This window comes from Gobio gobio (assembly GCF_949357685.1).
Source record: "Gobio gobio genome assembly, chromosome: 9".
NCBI classification, from domain to species: domain Eukaryota; kingdom Metazoa; phylum Chordata; class Actinopteri; order Cypriniformes; family Gobionidae; genus Gobio; species Gobio gobio.
The window spans coordinates 50,596,616-50,616,191 of NC_137115.1; the positions used below are offsets into that span (position 1 = coordinate 50,596,616).

At 38.4% G+C, this 19,576-nt stretch overlaps 1 protein-coding gene across 2 annotated transcripts in view; it reads right to left on the minus strand.

The window, feature by feature from the left end:
* Positions 1-19,576, minus strand: part of sipa1l3 (signal-induced proliferation-associated 1 like 3) — a 149,998-nt gene that overhangs the window by 70,875 nt on the left and 59,547 nt on the right. For both annotated transcript variants that reach the window (XM_079825037.1, XM_079825038.1), the window contains exon 2: positions 2,830-2,962. The gene's annotated coding sequence lies outside the window, so the exon portion shown is untranslated. The remainder of the gene's footprint in view (positions 1-2,829; positions 2,963-19,576) is intronic.

The window sequence follows — 19,576 nt, forward strand, 5'->3', positions numbered from 1 at the left end:
AAACATCACTTATTGTGCAACTGAAAGAAAAGCTTGTAACGGTATCCCACTAGCTGTCTTCCAGGACCTGAAGGTGCCTACCTAGACATTTTTACACAACACAGGCCTGTTCAACCAATCGAGACGAATATTACGAACATAAACACATATGATGTCTAAAAGTGTAATCTAGGTGGGCAGCTTACTAGGGTTTGAGTGCCAAACTGAACAGTGCATGAGGCTCAAAAATGGCTTCTAGGTGGTGAACTTAGTAGGTTTTGAGTCTGAAACCAAACATGTTTACTCGAACATCTGAAATGTTCCAAAAAGTGTTACATTTCAAACTTTGAAACAAATGTGTTGAATCAAACACATTGAGCTGAACGGTTGCCCAACTAAACATTCCGACATGCAAACAATGTTCAAAAATGCCGTCCAGGCAGAAAAGTTACTAAGTTGAGCCCAAAACCGAATGTCAGTATGAACGTTACAACATGTCTATGGTGTTCAAAAATGTCGACTATAGATGGTAATCTGGCTCACTAAAGTTGAATCATTCGTGATGAATCAAACTATGATGCTCAAACATGCCAGATAGTGAACTCACAATAGTTTGAGTCTGAAACCATCTAGGTAGCGAGGGTCAAATCAAACATGCAGAATCTAATGTTATGATATGCCTATGCTCAAAAATGCTGTCTAGAAAGTCAGCTCACTAGTGTTTTGATTTAATCGAAATTAATGTTGAACCCAACATGTCAATGATAATCATAACAACGTTTTGAACCTGAACGTGACCCTGTCCATTTTAATCTTACAGCATGTCTATAAAAACATTTGTTTTGCAGTCAGCTCACGAGTTAAGGGTCGAATCAAACACGTCAAATCAAATGTTTCAACATGTTTATGACACTCAACATGCCATTTAGATAGTTAGCTCACAAGGTTTTAAATGCCAAACCAAACATATTGATTCAAACATTTCAAAATTGAATAGAATGCGTCAAATCAAACATGTACCGAACAATTCAACACTAACGATGTTGACAAATTCTGTAGTTAACCTCACTCATCAAATCAATCATGTCAAACTGAACGTTCCAGCATGCCAAAGATGCTCAGAAATGTTGTCTAAGCTTACTAGGTTTTGAACCTGAAACTGAACATGTCAATTGAAATAATACAACAAGTATATATTGTTCAAAATGACGTCTATGATGTGCCAGATCCATGCATTAGGGCTGAACGATATGGACAAAATTTCATATCTCGATTTTCATGCCAGATATCTCGATATCGATACAATACGATATGACTACGTGTTCGGTGAAAACCAGAATCTGAATTAATATGTGTTTGATTTAAGCCTACATTTCAAAAAATTGTGTCAGAAAATGTATTGTTTTTAAGCCTTTCGCACGTACGATCACAGGTGTAATCAGTCTAGGCTGGTCCCTGGAGCGGATGATCAAGTGCATCACATGATCAACAGAGACAGGCGCGCTCAGAGCTGTCATATATCACAACTTTTCAGTGTTTTCAACCACATACTGTTTATTTTAGGTTTCAAACATATAAATTCACATAAGTACTAAAAAAACAATACATTTAGAGTTTGTAAAATACACACTGATGTCTATGGAAGAGGTAATAATAATCCTTTCCATTATAATTCGACACGTTTTATTCATATCAGATACACATTGTGTAAGTAACTTCAATGTTTACTCTATTCTATTCCCAGTTCACCAGCCACTTACTTTGAAGTATTTCGGGAGAAGTGGATGAATTCACGTGTTGTAAACATAGAGGTTGTAAATCCAACAGATCCGATTCTCTGAACTGCGTCTGCGGCACAAACTAATGCTGCCTTCACGTGCTATCGGAAATTGGATGATTCCGACTTCTGAAATCGTGATTACGAGCGCATTGCATTAAGTTTCAAAATGTGAGGGCGTTCATGTGCAATGTTTACCTAGGAAACTCGTATTTACGATAATTCCGAGAGCACGTGAAGGCAGTATTACACGGCGGCGCCCATCGCGCATACAGCTCAACTAACGCCATCGTTATAAAGGTGTTTAAACGACAATATACTTCCACTTGCATGTATTTGACAATCGGAATATCAGATATGTCATGCCATAGCTAACACATTTGTGAATATTCTGAATAAAAAAGGAAAAAATGACAAAAGCAGATCATCATTCATTCAGCGCTGTTGCTGCTGCGGTGTGTCACGTGACAAGCAATGACGTGTCACGTCATTCATCTTTTCCCCATGGTCTAGAGCAGGGATCCTCAAATCTGGCCCACGAGATCCACTTTCCTGCAGAGTTTAGCTCCAACCCTAATCAAACTAACCTGAACATGCTTATCAATGTCTTCAGGTTCATTAGAAAATCACAGGTAGGTGAGTTACACATATTGACACAAAAACACATATTGTATCAGAACCCAAGTATTGTGATAGCATCGAATCGGGAGATTGGTGTATCATCCCAGCCCTAGTATTTATGTGTGCTATTGACATTACCAACTGTTTAACTGTATTTATTAATGTATGATCAGATTTTGTTGTGGCATGAAAACTGCAATCGAGAATTGTGAAATTTCACTGGTATCTAAAATGTTGGTTCAACTTTATTTATCAAAAAAAGTCAAATGCATGAAATAAAAGGTTCCAACATATCTATGAAGCTCAAACATGCCATCTAGGTAGTGAGCTCACTAGATTTTGAGAAGCCAAATATGATGAATCGAACAAGTCCAATTGAAGATGCTCAATAATGATATCTAAGTAATGATCTCACTAGATTAAGACACAGCCATCAAGAAGAGGGAACTTACAGTATAATGCAACACGGTGAACTCCCAGTCCTAGGTCATGTGTAAGTGAAGTCCCAGTTTTAAGGAAGCCATGAGTTATGGGTCAGTCTGTTCCTTTTGTGGGCGTCACCAAGCTGTCAGAAGATGGAGCGATCTGTCAGAGAGAGCAGAGTGAGACGTTAGCATTACTACCTGCTGCTATAGAAACAGCAGCTCACCAGAGCTATCATTAGGTGTGTGTGTGTGTGTGTGTGTGTGTGTGTGTGTGTGTGTGTGTGTGTGTGTGTGTGTGTGTGTGTGTGTGTGTGTGTGTGTGTGTGTGTGTGTGTGTGTGTGTGTGTGTGTGTGTGTGTGTGTGTGTCGGCGCGTGTTTATGAGAATCAGAAGAGAAACACAACAGTGAGAGAAAACGACATGGCACATGTCACAATAATAAGCTTGATATTATGAATTACAACGCACAAATTGCGATACAACATCCATGTGTGAAATAACAGTAGATGTGGCATGTGTGCCAGCCCGCAGGCATCTACCCACCGTCTCCTCAGACAATAGAGTCAAAGCCAAACTGATGGGTACAAGCTGACAGCTGCTGCTCTTGCCTTCGTACTGCTAATACGGTTCGCTCTTCTCACACACACACACACACACACAAATACAGAAGGCTTTGGAGTGTCTCCTCGTAGTATAGGACATCAAAGGCAGCCTAAGCCTGATTCATAGCTCATGAATTTTGGGTTTATCTATCTCACACAGGCATAGACACGAGCTGTTTTAGAGGGAAAGATAAAAGTGTGTGTGTGTTCCCGACCTCCTATACGCGCACACACACACACTCTCATACTGAAGGGACAAGAGGAGACACGCTCCGGCACACAAACATTCCCTGCGGTGTCAAGCGTTATGGCCTGACAGACTCCCGCCCATCGATACTGATCAATTCAGCTCTATTTCCCCTCCCGACTGTTTGTGTGAAGGTGAAGTGTGTGAGTATGTAACGGTGTGCGCCGAGGATCGCGGGCCGATACACACCTACGTTTAGTTCACACTGGGGCGTCTGACACACTCCTGATTCCATCAGTAAGAATTTACAGCTCTGACTGCCACTACAGCAAATCACATTACAACCCAGCGCCGCTTCACCATGACAACACATTACCGCATGCTCCACTTCATCCAATTAGGCCTGCCAAGACTCAAAATACAGCACACCACGGCGGTGGGCAGAGAAAGGGTATTTTGAGGTTACGCGCACAGACAGCGTACGCGAACAGGCCTAAAGGAGCAATATGCATGCTTGCCGATGCGGATGGCATGTAGGGATGTGCAAAAACACATGTTTTCAAAATCAATCAGCTGGTGGCTTCCCTGAACGACTTAAGGAAGTCCTGTACAATTAGGCCGGGTTCAGGTTCACCAGACCCCGATCAGACAGGAACGAACGCCTTTACATAAGACTCATTCTGATATTAGAGGACAGAGCAGAACGCAATGTCACTGAAAAAGAAAAAATCGAAATATCTATACTTCAATAAATGGCCAATATATCTACATAATCTCAAAATATTTGGCTTCGAGTGGATAATGCATGATTTCTGCTTTCATTTTTATGTTTTTTTTTAGTTTTCAGCATATAGGTATACTGTATACATCTCATCTAGCCTGGTCCTACCAGACTCTCATACATTTAATTTGTACAGAGAGTCTGGCCACTCTCCATTGACAAGCATTAACTTCCTTGAAGGCGGGTACTCTGTTTGAAACTATTGGATCGGCCCAGAGCAACTCTGGATCTGCCATAACCAATCGCTAACGTTTGGTCGTGACGCATGTCATCTCAAACTAGCGCAAGACATCAACGTCACCGTTCTCAGCCACTCCTTCTGTTCTCTGATTGGACCGGTTAAAATTGGACCAGAGAAAACCAGAGAATGTACCGCAATCCTAGACGGAGAACTGAAGGAAAATGAAAATTAAGCGGAAGTACATAGGAAGGCCGAGCCAGGCTACATCTCATCTGCATCATGCATTAAATTTAAATTAATTAAATTAATTAAAAAAATTATTTAATGAATACATGTATTCAGCAAGGATGCATTACATTGATCAAAAGTGTCAGTAAAGACATTTACGTTACAAAAGATTTATATTTAAAATAAATGCCGTTATTGTCAACTTTCTAATAATCCAAAAAATTTTATCAACATTGATAATAAATGTTTCTTGAGTACCCATTCAGCATATTAGAATGATTTCTGAAGGATAATGTGACACTGAAGTAGGGCTGCAACGACGCGTCACGTGAAAATACGTGAACATGCGTGAAATGCGTCGACGCGTCACATTATTTACGTTCTAGAATAGAATAGATCTAGAATAATGGCGGCTTCTGCTACCGGGCATAGTGAAATTGATCATTTATCATATAAAGCCAGACCGCGACATTCAAAAGTGTGGGAGTACTTTAAACAGAAGCCGAATAAAACTATGCTTTGTTCGCTCTGTAACGCCGGTTTCACACTGCACGCGGTGGCAGAGCAGAAGCTGTGTGTGGAGAGCAGGAGCCGCGCGCCCGTTGTGCTTTCACACTGCCAGTGTTCGTCTCGTGCAGCTGAACCGTGTGTATTGCAAATACAGACGAATATTGTCCATTCGGTCACATTTTCCGGTGTTCTTTTCCGACCCCAGTACGTCTCGTGCTTAGATTTATTATGGGCTGCATATATCTGCTTCAAATGCGACCGGGTTCCCCTCTGTCCCAAACACATACATGATTAACATGATTAAAGTAACAATAAAGTTCAGATATGTCTCTAGTTTTAATCATTTAAATGTGTCTTTGAAGTTTGGGCAAAAACTTCTGGCAGCTTTAGTCGTTGTTTATGCACATGTATATCTTCAAAATAGACGACTAGTTAAACATTAACACTCTGCTGAAAGCTCCTGTATGTGAACCTTTTGCAGAGAAATACAAGTGCATTTTCATTTACTATTAACACAAATCAATAAGTAAATCATACTCAACTACGGTAATTAATAACCTATTATAGTAAACAAAATTTCCTAATTAGACCTACTCTGTATCCATTTTATGATGAATAGTATCATTAGTTATACATAATGTTTAAAATCCTTCTTGTGTTCATATATTTCTTTATAAAATGGCATACTATGTACACTACCCTTCCTGAAATACAATTAATATTGTCATCATTCCTTGATTTCATGTTAAAATAATATACAAATTCTCTACCCTCTTTGAAATACAATAATCAGTAAAAAAGAAGCATTAGATTAATCTGGAAAAAATAATCGTTAGATTAGTCGACTAATCGAAAAAATAAACGATAGATTAAATCAACCAAAAAATTGTCATTAGATGCAGCCCTACACTGAAGACTGGAGTAATTATGCTACAAATTCTAAATATTAAAATATATTAAAAAAGAAAACAGTTATTTCAAACTGTAAAAATAAAAGTCCATACTTTTGAACAGTAGTGTATATAATCTCACAATATCCATTCTGTTTTCAAATATTTCAATACAGCGCGTTAAGTTAACATTGTGTTAAAAAATGTTTAACATGTTATCATATATCTTAACTGCATCATTCATTCATTAGGTTAGCCAGCCGTTATATCTTTACATCAGACCCTTCACCGTTAATATCAGTATTGGACTACCACTAGTTAGAAAAATCCCTGTAACATTAAAGCACCACTAAAGAGATGAAAAATTCCTGTTTTACATATATCATTAGTGGGACAGTGCTTTGGAAGACACTGCAGGCGCTGACGCAGCAAGAAACATCGGCGTTTGAAATGGGAGCTGCGCTGTGACATGCAGTCACATTTGCAATGGAGAGCCACACATTAGAAGGATTATTCAATCTGAGCCACATGAATATTGTGAAAAGTTGCTATTAGCGTGACTATTTCAGTCTCTTCCGAAGTTTTCTGGTGAACGAGTGAGACTGTAAATACATGTACAGCACAATCTCTGCCTCGGAGCAGAATCGCCATAATGTAATGTCTTTGTATTTAATGCTGCTTTGACAGTACCAGAGTCTCCTCGGCTCAACTGTTCTACTTCAGGGTTTCTGCCCCAAATATGTTAAAAGCTCTCTGGGAAGCTCTTGTAGACAATTTCCCACTCTTACTTCCAATCCAGCATCTTGTAACCGTCCTGACAGCTGAGAATTAAAAGGGTTGGAAGGGTGACAGTGGAAACACAACATCCTGATATCGAGACGCAACTGTGACAGAACCGAGGGCTCGCTGACAACCTTCTCTGGCACAGAGATGCGTGATACAGATAGACAGATATTACTGTGAATTTATACGAGGCGGCCAAATAGCGGTGAGTTTACAGTGGAGAGATGGCGATCTGCTGATAAATTAAAATGTGAAATGCACTGTGGGGAGTTTGTAGAGAGCCGAAGGGAAGCCTTTCTCTCTCCATGTAAGGTAACGAGGGGCAGGGCAAACCTGAGCAGAGGAACAACATTAGTGATGAACACAAAATCAAATTAAAGTTTTCATTTAGCCAAAAACTGAAACCAATTCAAACTCAGTCTGCTGTTCAGGGTATCGTGTTCTCAGGTGATAAATTAAACCAGTCAAACTAATTTTACATATTGCTACTTAAGCATCCATTTTGATCACACTGCTAACATGCTGACCTGTTGTAGATTTTCCAAATTGTGTGCACTGCTTGCTGACACTGTAAAAACGTGTCATCGGAGAATTACTAATTAAAGGGGGGTCTAATGCTAATTCATGCATTCTGATTTATTTACACTGTTAAAGAGTTGATTCTCATGCTAAACATGGCCAAAATGTAAAAAAAAAATGAGTTGGACGTATGACAAAGTATTTCTGTGCCGAATACACTCCTTACAGATTCGAATAAGTTTCAGATTTTTTTTTCCGAGTATGGGCCTGTGTGGGGTCATATTAGGCGGAATTGCTTGTATGGGCACTTCTCCCGGATGAGCACATGCAACGTCAAAGAGCTTCGTTTGGGTTATGGCAGCCGTCGGCAGCGCTGGCATTTTGTTTTTAGAAAATCAATAATGTCTTTAAAGAAGTGTGTTTCTGGTTGTTCAGCTTCCCAAATAACCCAGCGTTTGGGATGCAGTTTGTTTTTCTGGAGCAAGTTCTGCAAGTGTGCATAGAGACACAAAACATGGAGGATTCATATTTAAATAGTATTTTTGCCGTTTAATATTCACATACACTAGTCGCGATTTGATTTTAGTGTACTGACTTGCATTTGATTTATTAATCAACATTTGACAAATTCTGTGACATTCGGCGTTAAACAGTAAATTCCATTTTTATGACTGGATTCCGCAATTCCGTCCGCATTTTCTGCATTGCGGAAATTATAGGGCCCTAAACGTGTTTGTTTGTTCCCGGTCACGCAGTTTTGTTGGCAATCGGCGCGTAAGTGCATATAATGTGAACAACATGAACATATAGTGAATCGAAGGTTATCCAGGGATAATGCCATGATGTATTGTGTGTGTGTGTGTGTGTGTGTGTGTGTGTGTGTGTGTGTGTATGTGTGTGTGAGACTCTTTACCTACACCCACTGCACGCCTCCACGAGCTCGGCTGTTTTCTGAAAGAATCGGTACAGCGTATCTGTCTTTAATAAATATGATAAAATGTACAACTCTTCAGAGATATGAAGAATGCAATACTACTCTATACACTCTAAAAAAAAAAAAGGTTCTATATGGCACCAAAAATAGTTCTTGGCTCGTAATCATAGGGGAACCTTTTTTAGTACTATATAGCACCATTTTTGGTGCTTCAGTGGTTCTTCAGCGGTTCTTCAGCGGTTCTTCAGAGGTTCTTCACCGGTTCTTTGACTAAGGTGCTATATAGCACCTCTGAAGAACCACTGAAGCACCAAAATTGGTGCTATATAGCACTAAAAAAGGTTCCCTTATGATTACGAGACTTTTTTTTTAGAGTGTAGGGACTCAAGATTAACATGAGACTGGCAGAAACTGTGTTTCAGAATTTTTTTCTGTTTTAATGTTTTAATTTTAACCGTATAAAGCTCAGTTGTGCAGCACTTTGTCTGACAAAAAAGTTTAATTAAATGAAAAGAAAAATTTAATGAATGTCTTCATTTGATTCCCAGAAAATACACAACACATAATTTGTGGGAAATCTTTTCATAGAAATTAAAAAGAGAAAAATATGGTTGTTTTTATTACTTAAATTTGAGCCTTGTAGCCTACTATTTACTAGTAAATATTACAGTAAACAAACATCACAGACAATGGCAGACAGAGACCAGGGCAGCTCTGGCATAATGTCAATAACACTTCTAGAAATGACTTACAGGTGATTTATAGTTATTGATGTAAACATCACTAAAGTACCGAAAAAGGGTACTGGTACCGATTCCGGTTCAAATGTGAACGGTAACCAAACCCTAATGCTCTGACAGATGTGTGATGTTTAATGCCTTTGACATGTGTTTTCCTCAGCACATAACTTAAAGTATTGCAATGACGTAGAAATGGCATAATGACGTATGGCGCGTGGAACGAGCTGTTGTAGTTGTGTCTTGAATGACTATACCGATTCTTTCAGAAAACAGCCGAGCTCGTGGCGGCGTGCAGTGGGCGGAGCTAAAGAGAGCACACACACACAATACATGATGGCATATCCCTGGATAACTTTTGATTCACTATATGTTCGTGTTGTTTCTCCTACCACTCATCATCCGTGAAGTGGAGCAGAAACCCTTTTTTGCAGCTGTTTTAGCCAAACATTTTCCGTTACTGAAATTTCAGCACATCACTAGACAAAATGTACATAAAAAAGTGTCTGCTGAAAGAGAAGAGGGGCTCGGAGTTTGACCTCTGCTTTGATATGGAAGAGCTTCAGCCTCAGGCTCAGTCTCAGTATGGCTGCGGCTGCAACAACATACACATAACAACAGCCTTCTCATGCCGCTGAGCCAAGATATCATTTTATATACGACTTGAGAATAAGCACATACAGAAAACTTCACTTCAAACTCAGAGAGAACAAAAGAGCTATTCATGGTTTCCCGAGAACCAGTCTCTCGGCATTATCTCATCTCGAACACCCCAAGCCAGCCTCCGCTCCTCTAAGTCCAAGTCGAAGTTCGCAGATCCATGATAAAGCCCACACCGCTGCTGGATTCATATCGTACATGCACACAGAAACGCACACTATTGTGTCTCCATCACGGAAGTCATGCAAGGCCTCATCTGATGCTGGGATGCACATTCGTTCTCGCCGTCTGATTTCAAAGTCGTACCTATCGCCCTCACATTCTCATGTTGGGGTAAACAGCTTTATGATTCCCGTGCTGATGGTACTTTTCCAAACGTAAATAAGTAAAAAAAAGAAACATGCACACTTACATAAGCCAAACTCTTAGAGCACAGACTAGCCATTACAAACATCTCGACTGCTTTAAAAAGATCTCGCAATGCCAATCAGTGGGAGAGCCGCCAAAGAGGCAATTTCCATCTATTACGCCTGATGACTAATTACTCTCCTTCAGTTCCAAGAAAGAAGTGCTAGAAATTATGCAACAGGAGGTCATGTCAAACCAGTTAAAGTGAAGAGACACTAATAATAATCCCTCGCCGTTTCGCTTTTCCTCCAGACTTCACAGTGCAAGCCGCTTCTTCATGACAATATAAGGGATGAAAGGTTTAATTCTTGGTGGCTTAAAAACTATGGTGATCAACAGCATTTTTGGAAGATGTAACACCACCAGGAGCTTGTTTCTAGCTCTTTGATATTGGTGTATTAGTGTGTACATTAGTGTGTGACGGCTATGGATTCTCCAACTGACAATGCTAATATCTAAAGCCATGAACCACTGGCTTACAACGTCTCATTGTAAAAGATCAATTCAAGTTCACACAGGTATAACAGAGTAATGATCCACTAATGTTTCACAACACTAAACACTTTTGACTTTAATCTAAATAGAGAATCTATAATGGTAACAGCTTACATTAGTTAACTACTTTAGTTTGAACAATACTTCTACACAGTGTTCATTTCATTGACGAAAACGAGACGATAACTAAATAAAAACAATTTTTTGATGACAAAAACTATGATGAAAATCTACTGTGATTTTTGTAAACGAATAAAAACAATATGAAACTATTAAGGAGGGACGATTAGGGAAGAGATCTGGTCAGAACGTATGTCCTGTGTAACAAATGCACATTTGAACTGTAATGTGCTGATGTAACGGCGGGAAAACACGGCGCTGTTGAGCTTCTACAGGCTCAAGAAACTGCACTTTAGAGCGGCTCAAACAATCAATAACACACATTTATGACAGGTAATGTTTATGAACTAATACTGAGGAATAATGACAATGTTTACTTTACGATGTTTATATGGTAATATGTTTTAGACGGTTGTAATGATGCATATTTTATCTCGCTCATCTGAACTTGAATGAGCAACTGCAATAGTAAGGCGCAGGCATTTCAAAATAAGAGTCCCGGTGTATTTGGAGCTTGTTTATAATTAAGTCACGTATTTAATTTCATTCCCATTTAATTCATAGCCAGGAGGAAAGACTAAGAACAGTATTTGACATATTCAATAAAGTATCAGGGTTATAATATTTAACTAAAACCATAAAAAAATTGTCATTACTTGAAATAAAATAAATGTGAACTGAAATACAAAAAATAAACAAACTTATTTGAAGCTTTAGCTTAACCTGATAGACCAACTAAAACAGAAATACATTATAAAAACTATATAGATGTTGTTGTTTTTTTAAAGTGAGCTCTTTTGTGTATTTTTGCGCTTGAACAGTCAAAAACACAATTATGTCAAAATGTCTGTTTTGAAAACTCAAAACAATTCAGGTGACTAAAATATGACTAAAACTAAATGGTATTTTAGCCAAAAGACTATGGCTAAAACTAGATCAAAATTTGCTATCAAAATTAATACCGATTCTACAGCATTTATTAATCTTAGTTCATGTTAATTTCAACATTTACTAATACATTATTCAAATTATTCAAAAGTTGTATTTGTTAACATAAGTAATGCACTGTGAACTAACATGAACAAACAATGATCGACTGCATTTCTATTAACGAACATTAACAAATATTAATAAACACTGTAACAAATGTATTGCTCATTGATTGTTAGTTCATGTTACTTATTGCATTAACTAATGTTAACAAATGGAACCTTAATATTGTTTCTATAACTTTTTAAATAATACAAAACCTAAAAGTGTTTTTCTATATTTTGTTAAAGATATTTGAATGTTTTTGAAGTCTCTTATGCTCACAAAGGCTGCATTTATTTGATAAAAAATACAGTAAAAACAGTAATATTGTGAAATATGATTACAATTTCAAATAACAGTTTCATTTTTTAATAAATATATTAAAATGTACTTTATTCCAGTGATGCAAAGCTGAATTTTCAGCATCATTACTCCAGTCTTCAGTGTCACATGATCCTTCAGAAATCATTATAATATGCTGATTTGGTGCTCAAGAAACATTTCTGATTATTATCAGTGTTGAAAATCGTGGTACTTTTATCAGGATTATTTATAAACACTGTAGAAAGGTCAAAAGAACAGTAAAATTAAGTCTTGTCTTTACAGTCACTTCTGATCAAATGAATGCATCCTTGCTGGAAAATAATATGAATGGTATTTCTATCCATCCATCAAAAATACAAGCATGTACCGTACATACATGCTGCTCACATATTATGGTAGCCCAGTTTGTGCTGAACACTTTTGCCATTAATATGTTTATAAGCAACTGAAAAAAGTACAAATGTCAGAGCATGTCAAAAGGGCCCCAAAACGGTGCAGACTTCTAGGGGTTAAATGTGGCTCATGTGAGGCCACCATCCTATAATGATATCAAATGAGATTATCAAGGATTTTGCTCGACATTCTTTGAATGATCCAAGTATGATTTGCATCAACCCCACAGTGTTTTAAAAAGCAATGCATTACATGCTTTCAGAAACACAGTTCTATTGTCTAAAGAGATCGTCCAGGAACTGATGTTTGACCCAGAGCAGGAATGCAGGGATTCAGGCCATTTCCTCCAGCTGTCTGCCTCCAACTCTTCAGCCAGAGAACAACTCTTAGCTCATCCTTAATTGGAGGAATAGTTTCATAGTTCCCATAACTAATGTCAGAAATACCCGCTTTTTTTCACCACAGGAAATGATTTTGGTTCTGGAAACACCTTTTGAGGGAACTAAATTAGCTTCCAGATTAGGATCTAACCCAGACTATGGGAGTGATGGTAAAAATTTACATATTTCTCTCTTTTCACTGCCGTTATCAATCTCACTCTATTTTTTCCCTCTTTTTGAAAGTTGTGAAATTACTGTGGCATTTTTCTTTTGCTATGTGAGCAAATGGGCACACAAATTTTTTTTTTTTTCATGTATTCTCTTATTCACAGCTATAATATTTAACGACTTCCGCTCTGAGAAACCCGGATATGTGAAAAGGGTCTGTATACCAGCATTTCCCTCTAGCCTTTTGAGCACTGTTGAACAGATTCTTAAACACCTCTGATTGGCTATTGTGTTCACGTACTCAACACATGTCTGTGATTGTCTCTGTGATTAACGCTCCTGTCTGTCTCTGTGATTCACACTTGGTGAAGAGCGTCATTGAAGCACTCAGTGAAGAGTGTTGATCATTGTAGCCAATCACAGACATAGATGTTGAGTGTGTGAACACACCGGCCAATCAGAGGTGTTTCAGAATCTGTTCAACAGCGAAATGCTGGGAAAATGCTGGTATCGGCACATTTTTTAAATTTCAGTACTGACTTGGTACCGAAGTTGGTACTTTTGACAACTCTACTCAGCGCCATCAAAATAAAAGTCACAAGAAGCGTGGCTTACGTCACTTCAAAGTTCCTATTGGTGGTACGGATGCAACCAGGAAAATGGCACTAGGGGAACATTTAGTTCTCGGGGGAACCACCCTGGTGGCTAGTTCCTACAACCAAGTTCCCAAAACTACCCATTGTGAAAGCTCCTCCACTCATTTCCTCACACACTTTCCTTTCTCTTGTCCTTGTATTCCCTTTATCTGTATTATTTTAAAAAAAAAATGTGTTTATATACTCTCTTCTATAGACAAAACTCAGTCCCCACTCTCTCATTCTCTCAGTTCGCAAACTTCTGAGACTATGCCAACAACCGCAGGGGTCCTGATAATGATGACAGCCTACAGGACTGAATTACATCCCCACAGCTGCTAGAGCTGCATCTCTCTCCCGAGAGAGCGAATGTACACGTTTGCACGAGCGCACACACATACACACACATGACAGAATGCACTCTAGCTGGCACACATGACTACTGTCTGTGCAAAAAAAGGGGTCATAGGAAGTGCTGGATATGTTCACTTGTTTCCAATTACTGAGCTGTCAACACTAGAAACTATGCAACTATGCTAGTTTTTGAATGCCGTTCACCTCATGCACAAAACCCTTCTTAATTGATCTACACTTAAATAATACAAAACAACGCAACACAAAAATTGATGCACCTCTTGATGGAACTAGCATCCCAACATTTATTTCCATCATGAGGTGCATACATTTTTGGTCAAGATCTTGTATTGCCAATGCAAGAGTCCAGCACTCTGTAAAGTCTCCTCCAGCACATCCCTTAGAGAGACTTATGTGTGAAAATGATTCTTCATCTCCCACCCAACCATTCTTTCACAGTTTGAGCTGATGAATCTTGACATTGTCATTCTGGAATATGGCCATGATGTGCAGGGATGGAAATTAGCACCCGCCACCAGCCAAATGCGGGTGATTTTGTCTATGTGACACACACATCCGTGCTTCTAAAGGTATAGGCCTATTGTTTTTTTTTTAAATGGATAATATATTTATACAGGGTTTTTCCTACATTGAAAATTTTTTGGCGGCCGCCAAAACAAATTGTTGTCCCGCCAAAGCCTTATTTGATGAGTTATTGTGATTTAGGAGTGATGTAGAATAGATGACTGCTGCACTTGCGTTAACTGAGTGTCAGAGAGAACGACCAGAGAGCTCCTCCCCCGCTCGCACGCTCTCTGTCTTCAAAATAAGCATTCTTAGCTTTCTAATATTTCACATATTACGTTAATCAAAATCAAAAGGTCGGAAGACCGAATCCATGTTGCACGTGGCGCTATCAGACGATGTTTTCCTTTAATTACCGCTGGGTGTGAAATGCGCTCAAAAAACATTGACTGATTCTCTGACCAGCTGACATAAAGCATACTTTCAATAAACGTGAAAAAAATCCTATCCGGTTATGAAGTGTTTTCTGTGTGTTGACAAATCTTTTGCGATGTTCTAACAGAAGGGATTCACACCGATTCGCCACATTATGACTCCTTTGAACCGAATCATTTTAACGACTGGTTAGAACGGATCAGTCCAACACTGAACTCATGAATCAGTTGAATCATTTACTCAGAACACTTGAAATGAGAACACAAGTGTGCTTACCCACTTTAGCAAGAGTGGATAGTAAGAATTAGCTTTAATCATCCACAGTCTTTCAGCTTATTTATTTGGACAATGTGTAGTAAAATAAATAGCCTAAAATCATTTAGTTTAGACTGGAGTGAACCCAGAACAAAGTTGTGGTTAGCTAGCTGATAATTTTATGAAATTGTATATAGCAGAAAATTAGGCTATTTGTTCATTTTTTAATACTACTTTTTAATATTGATATGATTATATACCAAAACAACTATCAGTAAATAGTGTAAAAATGAGGAACAAAAACAAACATCAAGGTATCAAAATAAGATAAGAAAAATTACAAATTTTCTTTGAATTTATTTAAAATGTTTTGTCAGTATTGCACTTGCAGATCACGTGGGTAGGGAACTTTTTTACTGTGCGTGCGTGCGTGTGTGTGTGTGTGTGTGTGTATGGATGACCATGTCTGTCAGCCACCACCGAAGACCATTTTTGACCCAGGAAAAACCCTGTTATATAATATTCCATACATTATCAGAGCATGGCAGACAGAATTATTATGTATATTTTAGACAGGTTAATTAATAGATTATAGCCTAATTAATGTTATTATTAATGTATCATTTTAATCATACATTATAAATAACCCTGCCATATAAAGTTTGACATTTATTAAAAGAATATTTAGATAAAAATGGGACAAATAATTACATAATAATATAGTCATAATTTAAGTAAATTAATTAAAAAAAAATTTCAGAGTTGTCAAAAAAGTGATTAGTGGTTCAGAATGACTGCTTAAAGGGACAGTTCACCCAAAAATGAAAATTCTGTCATTATTTACTCACCCTCAAGTTGTTCCAAGCATGTATACATTTCTTTGTTATGCTGAACACACAGGAAGATTCATTCCTACTATGGAAGTCAATGGCGCCCCCAAAGCAGCCTGGGTACAAACTTTCTGCAAAATATCTTCTTTTGTGTTCAGCAGAACATAGAAACTCATACAGGTTTGAAACCTCATGAGGGAGAGTAAATGATGACAGAATGTTTTAGTTTTGGGTGAACTATCCCTTTAAAGTGCACCAAATAGGCTACTAAAGAGTTCTTTAGAAATAAATTAAATTATCAAATATAAAATAATATAAAATTTTATATTGTCCTGAATGGGTGTCCCTTATTTTGCCACACTGAAGGTGGCAACCCTAGTGTGTCGTCAACACGCTTCAGAAGATGCCAAAACTAATAGTTTCATTGTTGGGACTAAAAACCTAAAACTGGAAGCCATAAAAGACCACAAATCATCCAAATGCCACATCCATTAATCTGCCCTACTCATTTAATGAAATGTATATCAGTTCATGGTTTGTGTGTGTATAAGAGAGAAAGAGAAAATGCCAGTATTTCATTGAGACTTGAGATTAAATAAACTTATTGTAGAGCTTGTAGTATTAATTACTAATCGGTTAAAAACAAGAAAGTGGCCACAGTGGCCGGTGGACAAAAAAGTTAATTTCCATCCCTAATGATGTGTCTTCCCACATGGTTGTTTAAGAGATGAAAAGCTACACACTCCATCAGTTAAGGTTAGAAGGACTGTTGCCAATCATATAACATGCTAGAAACATAATAATCACTGCAATAATGATCCACTGCAATAGTGTGTGTTGTAGATTCAGAGAAGAGCAGTGCTGGAAACACGGGTGCGATGTATGACTGAATCAGTGTGAGACTGAGAGACTTTAAGAGACTGGGAATTAAATTAGCATGCAAGCATTCTTCATGTATTTTCATAACCATGTCCAGGCATGCGCCTAGTTTAACCCAGTCTAATTAATGTTATGATATACTGACGGAAACATAGATACTTATCTGATCCCTGAGGGGAAATGCTGTGACTAACATTTAGCTAGGGGAGACACAGCACCGAGTCCATGGGGGCCCATTTGGGGGGACAACTCATGGCGTCCTGTGATTGAGTGTCATCACACAGTGAATGTGCATGATGAGAGCTGTGCCATGAGGGGCCGAAGACACAACCGGTAACTGTAGTGCACTGCAGACAGCTTAACAAGAGCTGATGGGCCTGCTGATGAGGACAAACAGCATCCGGTGGGGGACAGATGAGGCTTTGCAGGCCAGGCTGGAGTGAATCTTCATTGGGGAACGCTAAAGCTCCCTTTCCAGTTTTTGCTTTAAAAAAAAAAAAAATCTCCCCCAGGATAGACACTCACTTTGGATTAACATTGGGTCAATCATAGATTAAAACGTCGTAATTAAAACTTCGTCCCAGACAGCTACGAAAATAACAACTGCAAGTCTGCAACAACAAGTGAACACACAACATTACAAGTGTTACGCAAGATGAAAAGGCCTTGCCCCCCTAAATATAGTCATTATTTAATCATTATTTTAATAATTCAACATTAATAAACAGCCTACATTTGTGTCTCATTTAGGGCGACTAACACTTTGCAGAAAAAAAGTTGATCCCTATTATTATTATTAAGAAAACAATTACTAATATTATCAACAAACAGCCAAAATGCAACAATATTCAGAAACAGCCTACATGTTTGTCTCATTTAGGTCAAAGATTACTTGGCGGAAGAATTGTTTATAAACATTATATTCACATTTTTATTTGTATTAATGCTACTACTAATAATAGTACTAACGTAATAAAAATTTATTATTATAATTGATAATTATTATTAACCCTGAAGTCATTTATAAACCATGTTTAGGTTCTATTACTTGGCACAAGAAATGTATATTCCCATTAATATTGCTGTTGTTGTTGTTGTTATTACTCCATGAAATAAGTCGCCCTGCTCTATATGAGGAAAAAAATATAGTTTTTTTTTAATCCCAAGTAACACAGAAGTGAGAACAGTTTGCACTCACAAAGGTGCCAATATTATGAAACCATATGTCTTCAAACACACCTCATCCAATCAGTTATTATTTTACTTTGTTGGATATTAAAGCTGCTACATGATTCATGTGGATGTTTGTTTTTGTTTCTGGAGCTTAAATGTACATCATATGTTTCTCGCTCTTTTAAACATACACAGATGTACACTAACCCTCAGGGGACATGCTTTCAGATAAACGGATTAATAACTTAATCTAATAACTCAGGATGAATTAGGCTGCTATGATCGGACGGAATGTACCCGAGATAATTGAACAATAACTCATTTACATGAGCTCAAAAGTTATTTTCCCATGAGTCTACAGTGGTATCAATAACGATCTGGACACCCAGATTTTTCCCAAAAAGTGAGCGCCGCTTCTGATAGGTCAAAGCTACCGAACCCATCTAACAGAACTGAACCCTCTCTAACCCCGACCAACTAACCAACACGACCAAACGCACAACAGCATGGGTCATGAGGCATTAGAAAGGGGGAGGAGGGTTACTGTAGTCGAACAAAAGAGTCTCTGACACAGTTTCTCTTGTCTACTCCTCTCCCTCTTTTACAAACAAAGGACTTGCATGCGTGAATTTAGAAAATGCGAGAGAATGCAAGCGCATCTGCATGTCTGAAAACGCCTGGCTTTGCATGTATTACTGCATGTGTGCAGATTTCTGAATGAGTCTGCAGAGCTCTTGTGCTTTCACTAGCAGATCAGCCTCCAAAGATGCCCTAGATCGCCTTCCCTTCGCTATAAAGATCTGAGTGGCTCTTTGTGGGAAAGGGCTTTTCAGAGCTGTCATGAGAACCAGATAAAGCAAAAGCCAGTGCTGAGGATGATGGAGCCAGTGATAGAGATAATGCTGCTACTCTAGTCCTGATGAAACGACGCCTTTCTCTGAGTTACACCCACTAACAATGAGATGAGAGGGTGGAGAGAGAGAGAGAGAGAGAGAGAGAGAGAGAGAGAGAGAGAGAGAGAGAGAGAGAGAGAGAGAGAGAGAGAGAGAGAGAGAGAGAGAGAGAGAGAGAGAGAGAGAGAGAGAGAGAGAGAGAGAGAGAGAGAGAGAGAGAGAGAGAGAGAGAGAGAGAGAGAGAGAGAGAGAGAGAGAGAGAGAGAGAGCGCTTTGTGATCCATGTTAACTAGAAGAGGGAATTTTACTCTGTTCCCTGATCGGGGCCCAGGGGAGTCTGTGTCTTGTTTGTGAGTTTGTTTCCTAGCATACATTCAGCTCCAACATTGTTTTTTCTCCAACGTTCATAACCCAAAAGTTCAAGAGAAAGCAATTACACTTCGCTAAATTTTTTTTGCAAGAA